This window comes from Ambystoma mexicanum, chromosome 7p, assembly GCF_040938575.1.
Source record: "Ambystoma mexicanum isolate Mex_15411 chromosome 7p, UKY_AmexF1_1, whole genome shotgun sequence".
Taxonomy (NCBI): domain Eukaryota; kingdom Metazoa; phylum Chordata; class Amphibia; order Caudata; family Ambystomatidae; genus Ambystoma; species Ambystoma mexicanum.
The window spans coordinates 768,411,166-768,430,455 of NC_090939.1; positions in this window are offsets into that span (position 1 = coordinate 768,411,166).

Below are 19,290 nucleotides of genomic sequence, written 5' to 3' on the forward strand. Positions count from 1 at the left end.
TTGCAAGCCAGGATACAAGATGAATATGGGAACAGCATGATTCAGGGTCATGATGAGTACACGATGCAAAGGAAGTCCATCATGAGAGTTGCGAAAGAGTGATGCACCGTGAATGAATGAAGTCCATACAAGTCAAATCCAGCATTGGCCGCAAGACAGTGATGGTGAAGGAAGGCACCAGTTGGGCGGGTCTTGCTAAGTGGTGAAAAAGAGCAGCAGGCAGGAAGGTACCAGGTGGGTGGGGCTTAGGCCAGGTGACCAATATCCACTTGCACCTGCTCCCCATCTGCAAAGAAAAAGAAGCTGGAGGGCTCCTTAAATAGGGAAACAGAGCGGCAAGCAGGAAGGCACCAGGTGGGTGTGGCTTGTAAAGTGGTGAAAAAGAGCGGGAAGCAGGAAGGCACCAGGTGGAAAGGGCTTGCTAAGTGGTGAAAAAGTGCGGCAGGCAGGAAGGCACCAGGTGGGCGGGCTTAGGCCAGGTGACCTAGATCTACTTGTACCTGCTCCCCATCTGCAAAGGAAATGAAGCTGGAGGGCTCCTTAAGTAGGGAAACAGAGCGGCAAGCAGGAAGCCACCAGGTGGGCGTGGCTTGCTCAGCGTTTGATTTGCTTGACCATCATCACCTCCTTCAAACATTAGCGACCTGAGTTAATTGCTCTAGTGAAGCCACTGACTGGTTTACATCCTTTCTGACTAATCATTTATCCAGGATACATTAGTGAGATGGTCTTTCTCCTCCTACCACCATCCCCTGCAGCATGCCCCAGGGAGCCAGTCTGTCACCCATGTTGTTCAATATGTACATCCAGCCACTCTGTGTCCTACTTGAGAGCCTAGTTATCTATTTCACCAACTACGTGGTCACAGCTGTTCATGGAATTTAGTGGGAACTACCCAGAAGACTAATCCAATAATCTGGTTGAATCATGGATGGTGGAGAATTGGATGTTTATCAATGGGGGGGGGACATGATTCCTCATCTTTGGCTCCTCACAGGCCGGGAGCAAGCATAACACATCACAAGGCTTTCTCCATAAACAAATTCCTGATATCAGTTCAGACTAAGATAAAAACCCTCAGAGTCACTCTCGAAGCCTCCTTAAACTCAGATGAACATGTCAAAATGATCAGCAAAAATTGTAACCACTACCATCGCTTCATTAATAAAATTCAACCTTTCCTAACAGAGACAAACGTGGCTACTATCGCTCGTGCAGTTATCTTACCAAGGCTGGATTACTGTAACGTGCTGCTCCATGGAGCTAGCATTATCTGTGTAAAGAGGTGTCAGCGGATACAGAATGACGCTGTGCGAATTGTTAAAAGGACCCTGTGGAAGGAGCATATCTCCAACCACAGGAAAGACCTGCACTGGCTGTCCTTACAGCCCTGTATCTATTTCAAAGCATGCACCATTGTTCACTAATGCCTGTATGGCAACGCCTACTTCTATCTCAAAACAGCAATAACTCGCTATGCCCCTGGTAGACAATTGTGCTCAAAAGACAAGGCCCTGGCCTCCTACCTAGCTTTCAAACGCACAAGGACATGGGCAGATATTTTCCAGTCCGTGCCGCCCAGTTGTGGAACTCTCTCCCTGAGACCATAAGGCAGGAAACAAAACTTTTACGTTTCAGGAAAATGTTGAAAACAACACTTTTCAAATAAATCAATCCCTTCCTACCTGACATTACCTGCGGTCTCATTTCTCTTCCTATGTTGTTGCTGTGTTTATGTGTGCCCCGATGAATGCGGGCTACTGGCGCGTTAGAAATGTCTAAATAAATAAATAAACACACGTAGAAGCAAGACATGGGACCGTGCCCATTGCGCAAGAGTAAAAAGAATGCAGCTTTTTGGGTGGGAAGGAAGGTGTGGCTCACCCCACTTGCAATGAAAACAGCCGTGCTAGCTCTCTTTAAGTGTGCAAACGCGCTGTAATCTTTCTCACTAATTAATTCAAAGCTGTAGCTGTATTCTAAACGTACGACTGTTTCCACTGTCGGCGGTTTGCTGATTTTTAGAACAATGATTCTGGTCAAATATGGCAGGATTCCCAAATATATGTGTTTGAAAAAATTAGCTATTGGGTATTGTTAGAGCTATGGAATACACAGAGAATCCTTTGAAATGTAGATACCTCCTGTTGTCCGAGGGTCAATGAATGTACTATTTAGCTGTGGAGCTCACACTCCAATTGATAACAAATATCTCTGGAAATGATGCCATGCTAGGAATGCGGTCTGCCAAACGACCAGGCAGTGTCCCCACCCACCCTTATTTTTATAATTACAGATGCAGCCACAGATCATGTAGCATTTTTCAGAGCTTCTCTGGTCGGGTCTGGCTGTAATTGAGGAAATCCGTGAGCACTACATGTTAACTGACAAGAACAGTAATTGATGACGCTAGCTGGGGTAAAAAGAAAGCTTCTATTGCATTAGGTTTTAAACAATGACGAATGTGCGGAGAGGAAAGCTGAGGGTTTCATTATGTTTTCATTTAGGGATTCCGAATAACCAGATGGGAAGTTTTCCAGTGGTTAGGGAATGGCCAAACGACCTATTCACAAATGAGACATCTGGAGGTTTCATCTTGTGCTTGCAAGATGTTTGATGAGATACTATTTTCCTTGAAAAGGGAGATAATTAAAACAAAAAAATGAAAAGGAAGATAATACAAGAAGTTGTGCACCTCTGAAGTTATTTAAATCTGAACGTCAAAGCTGTGGTGCAAATTGAATGACCTGTAAGTTGAGTTGTGCGAACTAGTTAGGGAAACTTCGGGGTGCACTTCAATGGGATACATACCCGTACACCATACACGTGTTGTTTATATCTGTCTATAGAACAGCCTCACTAAACTGTAGACGTTAAGCAAAAGAAGATGCGAATGTTAAAGTGTGGGCTTGCACATCTCACAAATTGTACAATATTTCCAAACTGCAAGTATGGAGTCAGGAAAAACTGAACTGCTTATGTGTAACAGTCTATATTCATGCAGATGTTGCAAAACGAGCAAATAACCCATGGAAATCCCCTGCAAGCACTTCAAGAAACCCACCAGAGCAACAACCCTAAAACAGGTGTCTCAAGGAAGATGACCCACCCACTGCTGCCTTCAAAAGACATGGCAGTAAATCCATAGCAGCCCCAGGGGCTAACCTGTGGAACATTGTCAGGCCCACCCTCAGAAACGAGACAGACGTCAAGCTATTCTGGAAATTGCTAAAATGTAACCTTTACTTCCCGGCCTTCCTCAATCAACTTTCACACTGCCCATTGGACTGCCTTTGCCCAACCTTCTCTGATATTCTTTGGTCCCCCCATTGTGCCTTCTATATGTCCTAAACGATTATGACTCAGAGCAAGAATAGATACAAACATTATAGGTTAATGAGTGTTGGTTTTTCAATCCACCCTATCCCATCCCTACTTATCCTTCAGCCGAAGCCATGCTTCGCTCCCTACCTCACTGCAGTTGCACACTGAATCAGTTATTCTACTGTACATGTCAGTGTGTACAAAATACCAATGAAATAATATAAGATTTTAAATAAATAATTCATGCTGTAGTGGCTACACCCACTTTTTACATCACTTACATCACAAGAAATGCCTTGGAAATCTTTCTCTGTATTGTGCATTCGCTGCAGGTACAGGTCTCTGTCCAGGGACACTGATTTACCAAAATGCAAGGGGTAGTGGAAGTGACATCACACACCTGATGACATCACTGGAAATGATGCCATCATAATTCATCAGTATCACTGATGAGTTATCCAGTCATTCCTTTGGAGGTAAAGATACCTCTTCACAAGTTTGGCCTAACATTTAAAAAAGCAAATATATTGAAATCAACATTTCTGCAAAATGCAATACTGTGTTTTTCATGTGTTATTGAAATTGTTACTACAACACAATCAGTGTCCTAATAGTATTAAAACGTAAGAGAACAAAATGTGTAGCATTACATTCATTCAACAACTCAATACAACACACTGGGGTTCATTACAGGTCCGGCGGTAACCATGCCGGTGCTACCGGCGGTTTAGCACCAGACCCGTAAATATTTACTGATGCCTGACTTCCCAGTGCCACTGGGAGATTTCAACCCTGGCGGCCCAGAAAGTCAGGCGCCGGTAAAATGATGTTCCTCATTCCCATAGTACTCTATGGGAATGGGGAAACAGAAGCACCGGCACCGTTGTTAACGGTGCAGGTGCTTCCGTGATGGGTATGCTACCATGGCCGCTGTGCCGGCAGGTTCAGACTTGTCGAGCACAGCGGCTCTGGCAGGCAGACCTGTAATATGGCGGTCCAGAAACAACAGTGCCAGTAAGCTTACCGGCACCCTTGTTTCCGGACTGGCAGGGTCAGAATAAGGCCCACTCTGTCTGAGAAATAATGTTTATATATCTATTAAGATAACAATTCTGTGTTCAATCAGAGCAACGTTATATCAACAAAAAATTGTGATTTTCCCATTGAAATGCTCCCATATTCACACCACACTACGGGTTTCAGTAACGTCAGCAGCTTCATCAGGTGTAACAATTATCTTTTCTCATAATGTAATAATAAATAGAAAGAGATGCTATTCAGATTCTAAACACACACACCATTCATCATTGAATGTTTCTGTTAATCTAAACACTAAACTGTTTGTTCTTTGACAAACAGAATAAGCCCCAATTGCAGTCTATATATGAATATTACACACAACGTTGGTTTAGAAGCATTGGAGTGGCTTCTTTTGTACAGAGAAAACTGTGCAACAAATACAATATTTGTACAAAGTCTATTGAAGTTGGCCCTGTCTAATAACTTCTTTAGATTTAAAAATAGTTTTTTTGCTCAAATATCAGGAGAATCAATGGGTGCAGTCATGGCACCCAGTCATGCCAACTGTTACGCTCACCTGGCTCCCACAGGGGCGTCGGTCGGACCCGGACAGTTGCGGCCTCCACCCACGTGATGCGTAGTGCAGCGATGACTGACTGGATCTGCCCTCCTAATCTTGTCTGCTTAACCCGTAGAAATGTTCTCCTGCAAGTGGAGAGATGGATTTAGCCACTTGTGGATTCAAGTGATGGCACCCCACAGTCCACCCCAACTAATCACCTCCGAAATGCCCTCACAGCAATCTCACCTTATATTCTTGAAAGGTGAGCTCTCCATCCTGCGTGGATTTGCAGGGGCGCGTCAATTCCAGTTACTTCACTGGTTTGAAGGCTCGGGAAAGTTCCGGAGAGCATTGACTCTGAGGTTCCTGGTGAGGACCAGTAAGTATTAAGTTCATAGAGTTCAATATGTCCGATGTTCACTCTTGTTCCCCCCTTCCTTTCTTGTCTTGCAGCTGGCTCGTAAAAAGATGCTCTTCTGGCAGCTGGTGGCGCTCAGGTAAGAGTCTGTATTACCCGGTGCTGTCCGGTAAATGTTGCACGAGGAAAACATGTTGTTTTGTCTCTCTTTACAGATGCGGCACGTGAAAATATGGAGAGTCACAAAAGGATGCCTCCGGTGGTAAATCAGGTAGGTCTATGGTGGTAAGAATTATATTTGTTGGTTCCCTCGGCTCACCTTGTGGTTTTCTTTTGTCTCCTTGGTGCCGAAGTTTGGCGAAGAAATGATGGAGGCAGCGCTGACCCGAAGGATGCTGTGAAGACTGGTGAGTATGGCGCGGCGCTGCAGCTGGAGGTGCGGCGCGTGCAGAAATGATGTTCTTTACAGGTCCGGAGGCAAGATGGATCCAGAATCAGGTGTGGAATAGAAATAAGTTTGTTTTCTAACCTTGTTCCTTTCTTCCCTCCTTGTTTTAGGAGCTCTGGATTCGAGGCGGGCCTGGCAGAAGACTGGATGCAGGCTGCAGGCACGGTGAGTGTTAGGCTGCTGGATGCAGAATAACGCGAAGCGTGTGTTGCTGGTCGGTGTGGTTTAAATAGCCTCAAAAGTAGTCCCAGGTAAGAAGTCCCTAGAACCACACCTGAGTAAAAAATAGTCCCTGTAGAAAAATAGTCCCTTTCAGGCTTCATGGTGGATTGGAGTCATTTGCAGCATGGTCTGCCTGAGGTAAGTAATGACTATAAGCCTGGCGCCTTAGGCGCCAGGACTGATTCCTACTATGAGCCTGGCGCCTAAGGCCCCAGGACTGATCCCAGATAGCCCCTAGCCGGGGCTGCTGAGGTTTTACTAAATGTCTAGATGCCTGCTCCCGGGGCTGATGGGCTTGGTCCGGATGCCTGGGGGTAGGCATCATGACAGCACTCCCCCCCAAGACCCCTCCTAAAGTTGTTCTTCCCCTGGGCCCTGGTTTGTCTGGGAAGTTCCGATGGAATCTTTTCACCAACCGAGGTGCATGGACGTGGTCACTAGGTTCCCATGATCTTTCTTGTGGTCCGTAGCCCTTCCAATCGATTAAATACAAAAGTTTTGATTTAACCATCTTGGAGTCCAGGATATTTTTTTTTACCTCGAAATCAGGTTCTCCATCTATCAAGATGGGGTTGGGTGGTTTGGTTAATCTTGTTCCTGGTTGAACTGGTTTTAAAAGAGAAACATGAAAGACAGGATGAATGCGCATATTAGAGAGTAATTCCAATTTGACGGCTACCAGGTTGATAATGGCCTTAATAGTGTAAGGTCCCAAATATCTAGGGTTAAATGTCCGAGTTACCTTCAGAGGTATGTGTTTTGTAGCCAGCCAAACTTAATCCCCAATCTGGTATTGTGGAGTTTCACTTCTATGTTGATCAGCATTTTTCTTATATTTCTCTTTTGCTTGTTTCAAATGTTCTGTTGCCTCTTTAACAGCTTGTGTCATAGTAGAATGCAAGTGACTAACTGCAGGCATTTCTAAATGCTGAGGCGATTCTAGTTCTGAGGTTCGAGGGTGATGTCCATATATGGTATAAAAGGGGCTTTTTCCGGTTCCTGAATGTACAGAGTTATTGTATGCATACTCGGAAATCCATAAAATATCTTTCCAATTGCTTTCGGTCTGGTGTAGCATGCAACGTAGGTACTGTTCAAGGGTCTGGTTGGTCCTCTCCGTCTGACCATCGGTTTGGGGATGGTGACTGGTTGATAACCTCATGTCGATTTGTGCCAGTTTACAACATTTCTTCCAAAAATGTGAAATGAATTGACTACCTCGGTCAGAGACCAATACGGAAGGAAATCCGTGTATTCGAACAATGTTTTCGAGGAACTCCTTGGCCAGAATTGAAGCAGAAGGTACCCCTTTAGAGGAATAAAGTAGGCCATCTTGGAAAAAAGATCCACAATAACTAGAATGGTGTTAAATCCATTACATGGAGGTAGATCTGTGATAAAGTCTAACGATAAGGTGTGCCATGGTGTAGGTGGAATATCCAAAGGTTGTAAGAGGCCAGCTGTTTTTTTCTTCTGACTTTTGTTTTGGGCGCAAATGCCACAAGACATTACAAATGACTTTACGTACGTCTTTTTGCCAGGTGGGCCACCAGAATTGTCTCTTAATTTTAGCTTCAGTTTTTGCGATACCTGGGTGTCCTTCCATCAGGGTGTCATGATAATTGGAGATGACTAGTTCTTGTAGTTCCTTGTGTGGTAGAAATAGTCGCCCTTGATAATAAGGTAGGTCATTGATGACTGAGTAGTCTGGGCCTTTCTTCACCCAGTCTTGCAGGGCTGTTGGATCGAAGAGTTGTTGGATCTTTACTTGAATATCCTCTAGTGTCTGTAGAGTGGTTGTGCCAAGAATTCTTTGTTCTGAAATTATAGGCACCAGTTCCGGGTTTGCATATGCTTCTCCCATCCCTATTCGGGATAAGGCATCTGCCTTGCCATTTTTACAACTTGGTCGATAAGTGATCACGAAATCGAACTCGGCAAAGAACAATGCCCATCGAAGTTGACGCGATGATTGGGCCTTGGCTGTTTTTAAATACTGCAAGTTCTCATGATCGGTGATTACCGTAATGGTATGCCTGGCACCGAGAAGATAATGCAGCCAAGCCTTGAAGGTGGATTTGATGGCTAATAATTCTTTATCGGTAACCGCATAGTTTAACTCAGGTGCCGAGAACTTTCTGGACCAAAATGCTACTGGGTGAAGTTGACCGGTTTCAGGATCCTTCTGGGACAGGACAGCTCCCAAGGCTAAACTGGATGCATCAGTTTCAACTATGTATGGAAGTTCGGGGAGTGGATGCTTTGAGACAGGTGCAGACGTGAATTTCGCTTTCAGCTCTTGGAAGGCCTTTTCAGCTTCTTCGGTCCACAAGAAGCGTTTGTTTTTTCGCAAAAGTGCTGTGATAGGGTGTACAACATGTGAGAAATCCGGAATTAATCTGCGGTAGAAATTAGCAAATCCGAGCATGCTTTGTACCCCTTTAACTGAACTGGGTGATGGACACTTGAGGATTGCGTCCACCTTTCGAGAGTCCATTCGGACTCCTTTTGGAGTCAGGATAAATCCAAGGAATTCAACTTCCGTAGCATGAAAAACACATTTTTTCAATTTTGCATATAACTTGTGCTGGCGTAGTTTCTCAAGGACTGCACGAACGTGCTTCACATGGTCTGATTCTGAAGAGGAGTACACTAGAATATCGTCTTTGTATACAACAACACAGATGTCAATGAGTTCACGAAGGACATCGTTCATAAAATACTAGAAGGCTGCTGGTGCATTGCACAACCCGAAGGGTATCACCTGCTATTCGAATAACCCGTACTTAGTGCGAAAAACAGTCTTCCATTTGTCGACTTTCTTTACACGTACCAGATGATATGCCCCTCGGAGATCTAATTTAGTGTAGATGCAAGCGTCCTTTACTTGGTCTAGTAATTTGGGGATCAGAGGAAATGGGTATCGGTTCTTAACCGTGATCTGATTTAATGCGCGGTAGTCTATGCACTTTCTGAGGTCACCTTCCTTTTTAGGCACAAAGAACAAAGCTGAAGATGCAGGGGACTTGGATGGACGAATGAAGCCATTAGCAAGGTATTGGTCCAAGTATTGTCGTAGGTGAAGGTTTTCGGGTTCCGTAAGGGCATAGATCCTGCTACATGGAGGTCGTGCACCGGGTATGAGATCGATTTGACAATCGTATGATCTGTGAGGTGGTAGGGTGTTGCCTGTTCCTTTTGGAAAACATCCTGGAATTCTTGATATTCCTGAGGTAACTGCATGACTGGAGTAGCGACTGTGGCCAGGCCTTGGTTCAAGGGTTTTTTTGGGTAATAAGTATGTGCACAATCCGGGAAGGTTATTCTCTTCACTCGCCAATCAATACAAGGATTATGTGTTTCCAACCAAGTTATCCCCAGTATTATTTGGAACTGCAGAGCTTTGTTTAAATCAAACACAATAGTCTCTCGATGCCCATCCTGACCCAATAGTGTCATCTCTGCGGTGGAATCAGTTACAGGCCCAGAGGTAATTTCAGTTCCATCGACTGTGGTGATGACATCTGAAGTGGTCTTTTTGCAGAGAGATAGATTCATCCTAGAAGCCAACTTGTGGTCCACATAGTTTCCTACAGCCCTGCTATCCTTGTATGCCCTCACTGCATGCATACGTGATGGCTGCCTTGGATCTATAAGGACCATTGGTATGATGAAGTGCGAGGTCTGAGTATCAATCTTCAAGCTCGGCAAGCGAACCTCTACGCTTTTCGGGTGTGGTCGTTTCCCGAATCAGGCTCTGTTTGATTTTTATCAGCAACTCCAACTACTTTTTTAAATGTTTTTATAGGGCAATCCCGTAGAAAATGTCCTGAGGCCCCACAGTACAGACACAATTGCATCTGCCGTCTTCTTTCTCTTTCCTTTTGAGTTAAGGGTCCCTTGACCCCCCCAATCTGCATCGGTCCTGATACATCTGTTCCTTTGAGGGTAACATTGGGTTTAACCAATACCCAATTCTCGAACTTAGCTCGATCAGCCTTTCTATTCTGAAGTCGGTGGTCTAACTGGACCACTAAGTCTATATATTCTGCACAATCCTTAGGTGGGTTCACAACTTGGGCCAAAACGTCTTTGAGTTCACCCCGAAGTCCACGATGAAATTATGTAATTCGTTTTACCTCTGGCCATCCGGTTTCCACCACTAACCTATTGAAAATGGCGATATAGATTAGTAGATCCTGGTTACCTTGTCGTAATGATAAAAGTTCGTTATCCAGGGCCTGTCCCTGTGAATGTCTGGCAAATAGTCTTTCCATGCTCAATTGAAAACCTTGAAAATCCTGAAGAAGAGGATCATCCTGGTTAACTAATGGAATTGACCAATCCGCTGCGCTGCCACTAAGATATGATAGTACAAAGGCTACTTTGGTTTGGTCGTTTGGAAAAGCTCCAGGTCTGCATAAAAAGTGCAAGCGGCATTGGTTCATAAACACGGCAAACTTTTTTGGGTCCCCAGCAAAACGTTCGGGTGGAGCTAACGGAATGCTCCCTGGTAGAACCACTTGCACAGGATTGCTCGATGAAACAGGAGTTGGATTCCTCACGAGTCCAGGGTATGGTGTTTGCCCAGCTTGGTTTTGCAGTAATTGTCTAGCAAGATCATCAGTGCGCGCCTTTGACACAATCAGTTCTCTCCTGTGGGCATTAGTCTCTTGGCGCGCGGAGTGCACTTCTGCCCTAAGTTCCCCTAACAATAGGGCTAGTTGGTCGGTTTCTGAGGTTTCCATAATGCCCGGGTGGGGATTTGTAGATAGGTTTTGCGTTCTGTTACGCTCACCTGGCTCCTAGAGGGGCGTCAGTCGGACCCTGACAGTTGCGGTCTCCACCCACGTGATGCGTAGTGCAGCGATACTGACTGGATCTGCCCTCCTAATCTTGTCTGCTTAACCCGTAGAAATATTCTCCTACAAGTGGAGGGATGGATTTAGCCACTTGTGGATTCAAGTGATGGCACCCCACAGTCCTCCCCAACTAATCACCTCCGAAATGCCCTCACAGCAATCTCACCTTATATTCTTGAAAGGTGAGCTCTCCATCCTGCGTGGATTTGCAGAGGTGCGTCGATTCCAGTTACTTCACTGGTTTGAAGGTTCAGGAGAGTTCCGGAGAGTATTGACTCTGAGGTTCCTGGTGAGGACCAGTAAGTATTAAGTTCATAGAGTTCAATATGTCCGATGTTCACTCTTGTTCCCCCCTTCCTTTCTTGTCTTGCATCTGGCTCGTGAAAAGATGCTCTTGTGGCAGCTGGTGGCGCTCAGGTAAGAGTCTGTATTACCCGGCGGTGTCCGGTAAATGTTGCACGAGGAAAACTTGTTGTTTTGTCTCTCTTTACAGATGCGGCACGTGAAAATATGGAGAGTCACAAAAGGATGCCTCCTGTGGTAAATCAGGTAAGTCTATGGTGGTAAGAATTATATTTGTTGGTTCCCTCGGCTCACCTTGTGGTTTTCTTTTGTCTCCTAGGTGCCGAAGTTTGGCGAAGAAATGATGGAGGCAGCGCTGACCCGAAGGATGCTGTGAAGACTGGTGAGTATGGCGCGGTGCTGCAGCTGGAGGTGCGGCGCGTGCAGAAATGATGTTCTTTACAGGTCCGGAGACAAGATGGATCCAGAATCAGGTGTGGAATAGAAATAAGTTTGTTTTCTAACCTTGTCCCTTTCTTCCCTCTTTGTTTTAGGAGCTCCAGATTCGAGGCGGGCGTGGCAGAAGACTGGATGCAGGCTGCAGGCACGGTGAGTGTTACGCTGCTGGATGCAGAATAACGCGAAGCGTGTGTTGCTGGTCGGGTGTGGTTTAAATAGCCTCAAAAGTAGTCCCAGGTAAGAAGTCCCTATAACCACACCCGAGTAAAAAATAGTCCCTGTAGAAAAAGAGTCCCTTTCAGGCTTCATGTTGGATTGGAGTCATTTGCAGCATGGTCTGCCTGAGGTGAGTAATGAATATGAGCCTGGCGCCCTAGGCGCCAGGACTGATTCCTACTATGAGCCTGGCGCCTAAGGCGCCAGGACTGAACCCAGATAGCCCCTATCCGGGGCTGCTGAGGTTTTACTAAATGTCTAGATGTATGCTCCCGGGGCTGATGGGCTTGGTTCGGATGCCTGGGGGTAGGCATCATGACACCAACACAGACATGGCTTACCTAGAAGAGGAGTATGTTTTGGACAACATCAGATGGAAGAATCATTTGAGATGCCTTTATATGTTTATTGATGATGTATTTGGGGTTTGGAGAGGAACATTTGACGACTTAAACCTATTTTTTGAATACATGAATCAGTTGGCACCCATAATCCAATTTACAATAAGTCATACCATGAAGAAAATTCAATGTTTAGATGTTGAACTTTACACGAAGGCAGGTCAATTGGAAACCACAATCTTCAATAAAGTAACCAACAGGAACAGGCTATTTCTATCTCTGAGTTTTCATCCAGAGCAAATGATTGAAAGTATTCCATATAGTCAATTTCTAAGATACAAAAGAATCATATCAGATGATCAGGAGTTTGTCAGTTAATCAATGAAGCAGTAGTTTGTTTGTGGCTACACCTCTTTGTGCCAAATTTCTGATGTAAATGAATAAAAGTACGTAGTCAAGTTTCTTCAAGTATATTTTCTTAATTTATTTGATATATGTTCTGCCCATATGGATGACACGTGTTGCGGCGTTTCATTGGCGCCTTTTTCAAATCCGGGCTGAATGCAAGCGTAACATGTAATAAAACAAAACACAAAATATAACATATGAAATAGCATTTTAGCATATTTTGTAACACATTTAGTAGTTAGAATAGTGACTTAGGCTGTGTAGTGTATCCTTTTAGCATTCTCAAATTGCATGAACACCTAAAAGTGCAGCACCTCTTAGTTACCTCAAATGGTTAAAAATAAATCCATTACAGTGACTATGTTAGTTTTTTAAAATTAAATTTGTGCAATCCGAAAAATAAATAAGTATGCATGAGACCAAGGATATGTAATGCGATTGGAGGATTGCAAATATGAATAGCACTTTTTACATAAATGCAATGAGAAAGATGTTACTAGTCATGCTTACTAGAGTTTAAAATATGTCTAAATATATGCCAGGGAATCATGCATAAAGAATCAATCCGATAGAAGGTTAAAAGGTTAATGTTAGCATTATAGAACAACCAAATTTGTTCTAGGTGGGATTTAACCCTGGAACTACCGTGATACACTTCAACTAAAAACTAATTCCCGGAAATACGGAAAGGGAGATTCGCACTACATTCAATAAGGGTAAGAAAACAAATTTACATGCCTTTCTGATAGCCAAAAATTGTTAGATCCATGCCATCCCATACTTATTTCTTTTTCGGATTGCACAAATTTAATTTTAAAAAACTAACATAGTCACTGTAATGGATTTATTTTTAACCATTTGAGGTAACTAAGAGGCGCTGCACTTTTAGGTGTTCATGCAATTTGAGAATGCTAAAAGGATACACTACACAGCCTAAGTCACTATTCTAACTACTAAATGTGTTACAAAATATGCTAAAATGCTATTTCATATGTTATATTTTGTGTTTTGTTTTATTACATGTTACGCTTGCATTCAGCCCGGATTTGAAAAAGGCGCCAATGAAACGCCGAAACACGTGTCATCCATATGGGCAGAACATATATCAAATAAATTAAGAAAATATACTTGAAGAAACTTGACTACGTACTTTTATTCATTTACATCAGAAATTTGGCGCAAAGAGGTGTAGGCACAAACAAACTACTGCTTACTTTACAAACGGAGCTGAGGGACTCTATGTCTCCGTGTTGACCTACATCCTTGCGACACAAGAATAAAATAATGAAATAAGAAAACCATTGCCAACCTTAATAGCACTAACATACGGGTCGCGAGAGTACACCTTATGAGATCCCCACTCAAGAAGTTCCTCACTCAGTAGATAGTTAATCAATGAAGTTACAAAGAAGATTTCTAGAAAGAACCTATTCTACAGAAGTTATAACAAGTGAATGCATCTTTAGTTACAAGAGATGAAGCATTGAAACCAGTACAAAAACCATAAGCAGACAGGTGGTGTATGTAACAGCATACTCGCAACAAAGTCAAAAGATTAAGAGAATAATTAAAAGAATTTGGGATGTTTTGAAAATAGACTCTACACTGGCCCAATGATTTGATGAATTACCCACCTTTGCATAGAGGAAGAGTAAATTGCTGTAAGATTATTTGATCTGAGCTAGATATAGTAAAGGAAAACAACAATAGTAAACATTGTATAAGGGAAAATTGGCATGTAACAACTGCCAACCTAGTCACAATGTAATAAAAGGTAATAACATCAATCATCCTTATACAGGTAAACAGTTTGCATTGTGGCACACCACCACATGTGACTCCATGAATATCATCTATGGTATAAAATGCCCATCTGGCGTGTTTTTTTACATGGGTCTTACTACAAGAAAGGCTAAATTAAGGTGGGCAGAACACAAATCATATGTGTGTACAAAGCACGAGATTCACCAGTAGCGCAACATTTCAAACATGCACATGACACTATAGCACAGATGAGATTCATAATATTGGAACAATTGAAATGCCCCAGATGCGGTGGTGATTTAAATAACCTGCTTCACCAGAAAGACATCTTTTGGATAGAGCACCTAGCGTCCTTGATTCCAAAAGGGATGAACATTGAATTTGATTTGACTTGTTTTTTGTGATGTATATTTATTGTTGGGATGTACTGTAGTATGTGTATTTGTTCATCTATTGGTTCAACTGAGATGACAGCATTATCCTATATACTTTATTCTTTAAGCAAAAATACATCAGCAAAATATGCATTGTCCATCTGACATGACATCATTATATTAAAGGGCCGATTCATGGAACAAAAGTGTGCCGAAAATCCCAGCGCAAGCAGGCGCAAGAGGGCGCAAGCGTGAGAAAGCAAGCGCACGTGCACACGTGCGATTCAAGGAAGGTGCTGCGCTACTTTCCACTGGTTGTGCGCCAAGTCCCTGCATGGGGCACGCTGGCGCACACGTCTCCAAACAGCGTGCGCTAAGTGCACAGCGAAAGCGCACATAGCACAGCGCACACAACAAAAGTAGGCGGAACAGGGGGCGTAACACGCGGAATGGGGAATAACGCGTGAAAAAGAAGGCGTAACTGGGGAAGTACTGCTGGGAAGTACACGGAACACGTATTCATGGAATCGAATAGGGCTAACCCGCGAGTGGGGTACATGTATTACAGGGGTTCGCAAGTAGTTTCACACGCGATTGGCCCTATGCAAGTGGGGTACGTGTATTACTGTACCCTGCTCATATCGCGTGTGAAACCTCCTGCGAACCCCAGTAATACACATACCCCACTCGCACAGGGCCAATCGCGTGTGAAACTTCCTGCGAACCCAAGTAATACACGTACCCCACTCGCACAAGGCCAATCGAGTGTGAAACTACCCACGAACCCCAGTAATACACGTACCCCACTCGCACAGGGCCTTTTCGCGTGTAAAACTTCCCGCGAACCCCAGTAATACACGTACCCCACTCGCACAGGGCCCTTTCGCGTGTAAAACTTCCTTCGAACCCCAATAATACACGTACCCCACTCGCACAGGGCCAATTGCGTGTGTGAAACAACCCGCAAACCCCAGTAATACATGTACCCCACTCTCACAGGGCCCTTTCGCCTGTAAAACTTCCAGCGAACCCCAGTAATACACGTTCACCGCTTGCCGTGCTGGTACAGGGTTAGCGCAGCCCTTTGCGCTGGATTGGGGATTTTGATAGCTTTTCCCTGCACGAGGGGCGTTCTTGGGGGCGTAACTGGCGCTGCTGCAGGGTCGCTGCGCCACTGTGCGCCACGGCTGGTTTTGGTAGCTAAAATCCATGAATACGCTGTGCGCGGAAATGGATTTTAGCACACAAGGCCGGTGCAGAGATTCGCACGCGCACACTGTGCGCCAGCCGCGTGCGCCACTTGTGCGCTAAATTCTATGAATTACCCCCTAAATGTCATTGTAAGCAAAACACATCAGCAAATCATGGTGATTGTCACATAGGCTAATTGAATTACTTACGAAGGATTGAGGGCTGTGATGAAAACAAAGACAACATTCCGCTTAGTCTTTAGATAGGTTCACTGGTTATGAAATACCTTGTTGCTATGTGAAGTGGCATTACAGTGATTGTAACGTGAGTCTAATCACAGTATTCAGAGTTTAATTAACATTGTCGCACAATATGGATCATTCTATCACCATTGCCAAAAAAACGAGGGTGTGATTGTTATTTTTGATAGTAGGTTTGAGTGTTTTTAATAAAGGTCAATAGAATGATGTTGTTAGCGAAGTTAAACAATAGACAATTTGGTATATAGACTTTGAAATCAGCATGGTAATTGGCATAATAGCGCATATCTGCCATTCTGATATGATCGCGGTTGGTGTTCCTAACTTTGTGAAGTACTCACGAAGTTCAATGGAACATCTTTCGTGGCGTAGTTGTCGCGTGATGGTTCCTATTTACTTTGTTTTTTGCCGGTACAGGATGGGCGGCTGTTTTACAACTGTATCCTTGTTCCTGTATCGACATGTGAACACAGATTTAAAGGTAAAACGCGGCTTTAACTAGTGAAACCGGATTTTAAAAAAGTGGTTTGTTATATCGTGGAGCTTTAATTGATATACTAAGGATTTTTTTGTTGTTTTTTTGTTGGTAGAATATATTGAACTGAGATGGATTGACGCATGGTTGTCATTGTAGTTCAGAAAAAGTAAGTGGTTGTTGTGTTTCAACTCGACAGTACTGAAGAAATTATAATTAAAATAGATGATGAATCTGATATTTATTACTGTTGTTTTCAGCTTCAGGACACTGGCTGTTGATAAGAAAGGAATCAGATTTGTTGATGGAATGGTTATGCCATTACATTATTTGCACTATGGATGCGATATATATGGTGAGTGATATGTTGATGGTGAGAGATTGTACTATTGGGTCTTATTTCGTTAGTCAAACAAAAGACAGATTAGTGTTTAGATTAACAGAAACCTTCAATGATGAATGGAGTATGTATTTGGAATCTGACCAGCGTCTCTTTCTATTTTGTATTAGATTGTGAGAAAAGATAACAGTTACACATGATGAAGGGGCAGACGGTCCTGAAACACGTAGTGTGGTGTGAATATGGGAGCATTTCAATGGGAAAATCACAATTTTTTGTTGATGTAACGTTGCTCTGATTGAACACAGAATTTGTATCTTAATAGATGTATAAATATCATTTTTCAAACACAGGGCCTCATTAAAACCTTTGCGGAATGGATTAACGGGTGCGGGTAATGGAGGCGGACCCGTTAAACCCATTCTGCAAGATCACGAGGTTCCCTCGCGCGACCCGGTAAGGACGCCTAGTAAAACCGCGAGGGGACCAGGGAGCTAACAACGGGCCGGTCATAATCGGCCCGTTGTTAGCTCCCTGCACCCGTGCACCCATTCCCATTGAGCCCTGTAAGGGCTCAATGGGAATGGGGATGGTCAGGGCCCGGGTTCCCTGAAGGAGGGATTACCGGGCCCTCCAAACTCGGAATGACCCGGTTAAGGGCATGGCTACTGCCAAAGTCGTAATGAGGCCCACACTGTGTTATATTGAGTTGTTGAATTAATGTAATGATACAAATTGTGTTATCTTCCATTTAAATATTATCAGGACACTGATTGTGTTGTAGTAACCATTTGAATAACACGTATGAACAAAAACAAAGGATTTCATTTTGCTGAATTGTTGATTTCTATATATTTATTTTTGAAATTTGACATCAATAAAGCTTTTTTCGTTCAAAAACAAAAATAACTTGTGAAGAGGTATCTTTACCTCAAAGGTGTCACTTGGTAACTCATCAGTGAAACTGATAAATTATGATGGCTTATGAGGGCACCTGAAATAATCAGTAACACATCTACTGTATCTAATAAGTATAAGGAATGTGTTTAATGTGATGTAAACACATGTATTGCACTCTAGTGGAATATAATCACTGGAAATGATGGCACATGACCTTTGACCCAGATGGCATCTGTTCCGCTTTACCCCTAGTGAGAACAATGGAAGTGGCTTGCAGGTGTTAAAAATAGTTCATAAACATCCAATTTTTTGAAATACTAAATAGGTACTAAAGCCGACAACATTTTTGTAGATACTACCCATGTTTTAACAAGGGTGCTGTGTTCATATGCCATGGTTCATGTCATTATATGAAATGATAAGACACAATAGAATCAACATAAGCACAGGGACTGTTATAGATATGGCACGCTACCATTGAATGGTCAGTTACTTCTATATTATACCAATTATGGCTGCAAGTCAGGTATTGTCATTGTATGGTAAGTAGAGCCCCTACATTGCCAGTTGCCATAAGAATACAATATCCAAAAATCCAATAGATGCCAGTTACCAACAGTGCACAGCAGCATTAAAGGTTCAACTAATGATAAATTCTTTAGATAGCACTTTTGCCAAAGTGCTGTAAATAGCACACATTTACATACAGTTTTCATCCCAACCAAACGTGGTACTCAACAGCGGAAGAATGAAAGACTGAGTTGGCTTTGCTGGGGTTCAAACCTGCGACCTGCACATCGCATATAGATTGTGAGAATGAGCCTCAATCCGATGAGCTGTCTTCCTGCTGTGCTATTAAAAAAGCAATGCCACAATAAGATCACATGCCAAAACTGGGTGCACAATGTAGGCTTGACACGTAATAACGCTTAGCATGTTTGCTGTAGCCTTGATGATGCACTGCAAAAAATGCCATGCCACAGTAAGACATACCTAGACTGGCTGCACCAAAATGCCAATCTAACCACAACATAACACTTATCAAGCTTACTATATCATGGATGCCTAGAAAAATATACAATGCTACAGTAAGAAAAAGCTAAACTGGCAGCACCCAAATGCAAGTGTAGCCAGGTAATTACACTTATGGTGCTTGCATTCTTATCGATGAACAGAGCATAATGCCATGGCACAGTAAGGCTAGACTGGCTACACCCAAATAACAGTCTAAACAGATAATAACAAAGATCATGCTTACTTTACTGCAGATACCCAGTACACATGTCATGGCACCATAATAAATGACTAGAATGGCTTATCAAAAGGCCAGCCTAATAACACATGTCATGGCTCCTCTATCATGGATGTCAATTACGTTTTAGCACAACCCTGCCTGCCCTACCATCCCCACATATCCCCTCCCACTCTCGTCCTCTAACCCCCAAAATCAGCTCCTTGTCCCAGCATTATCTTCCTCATCCCAG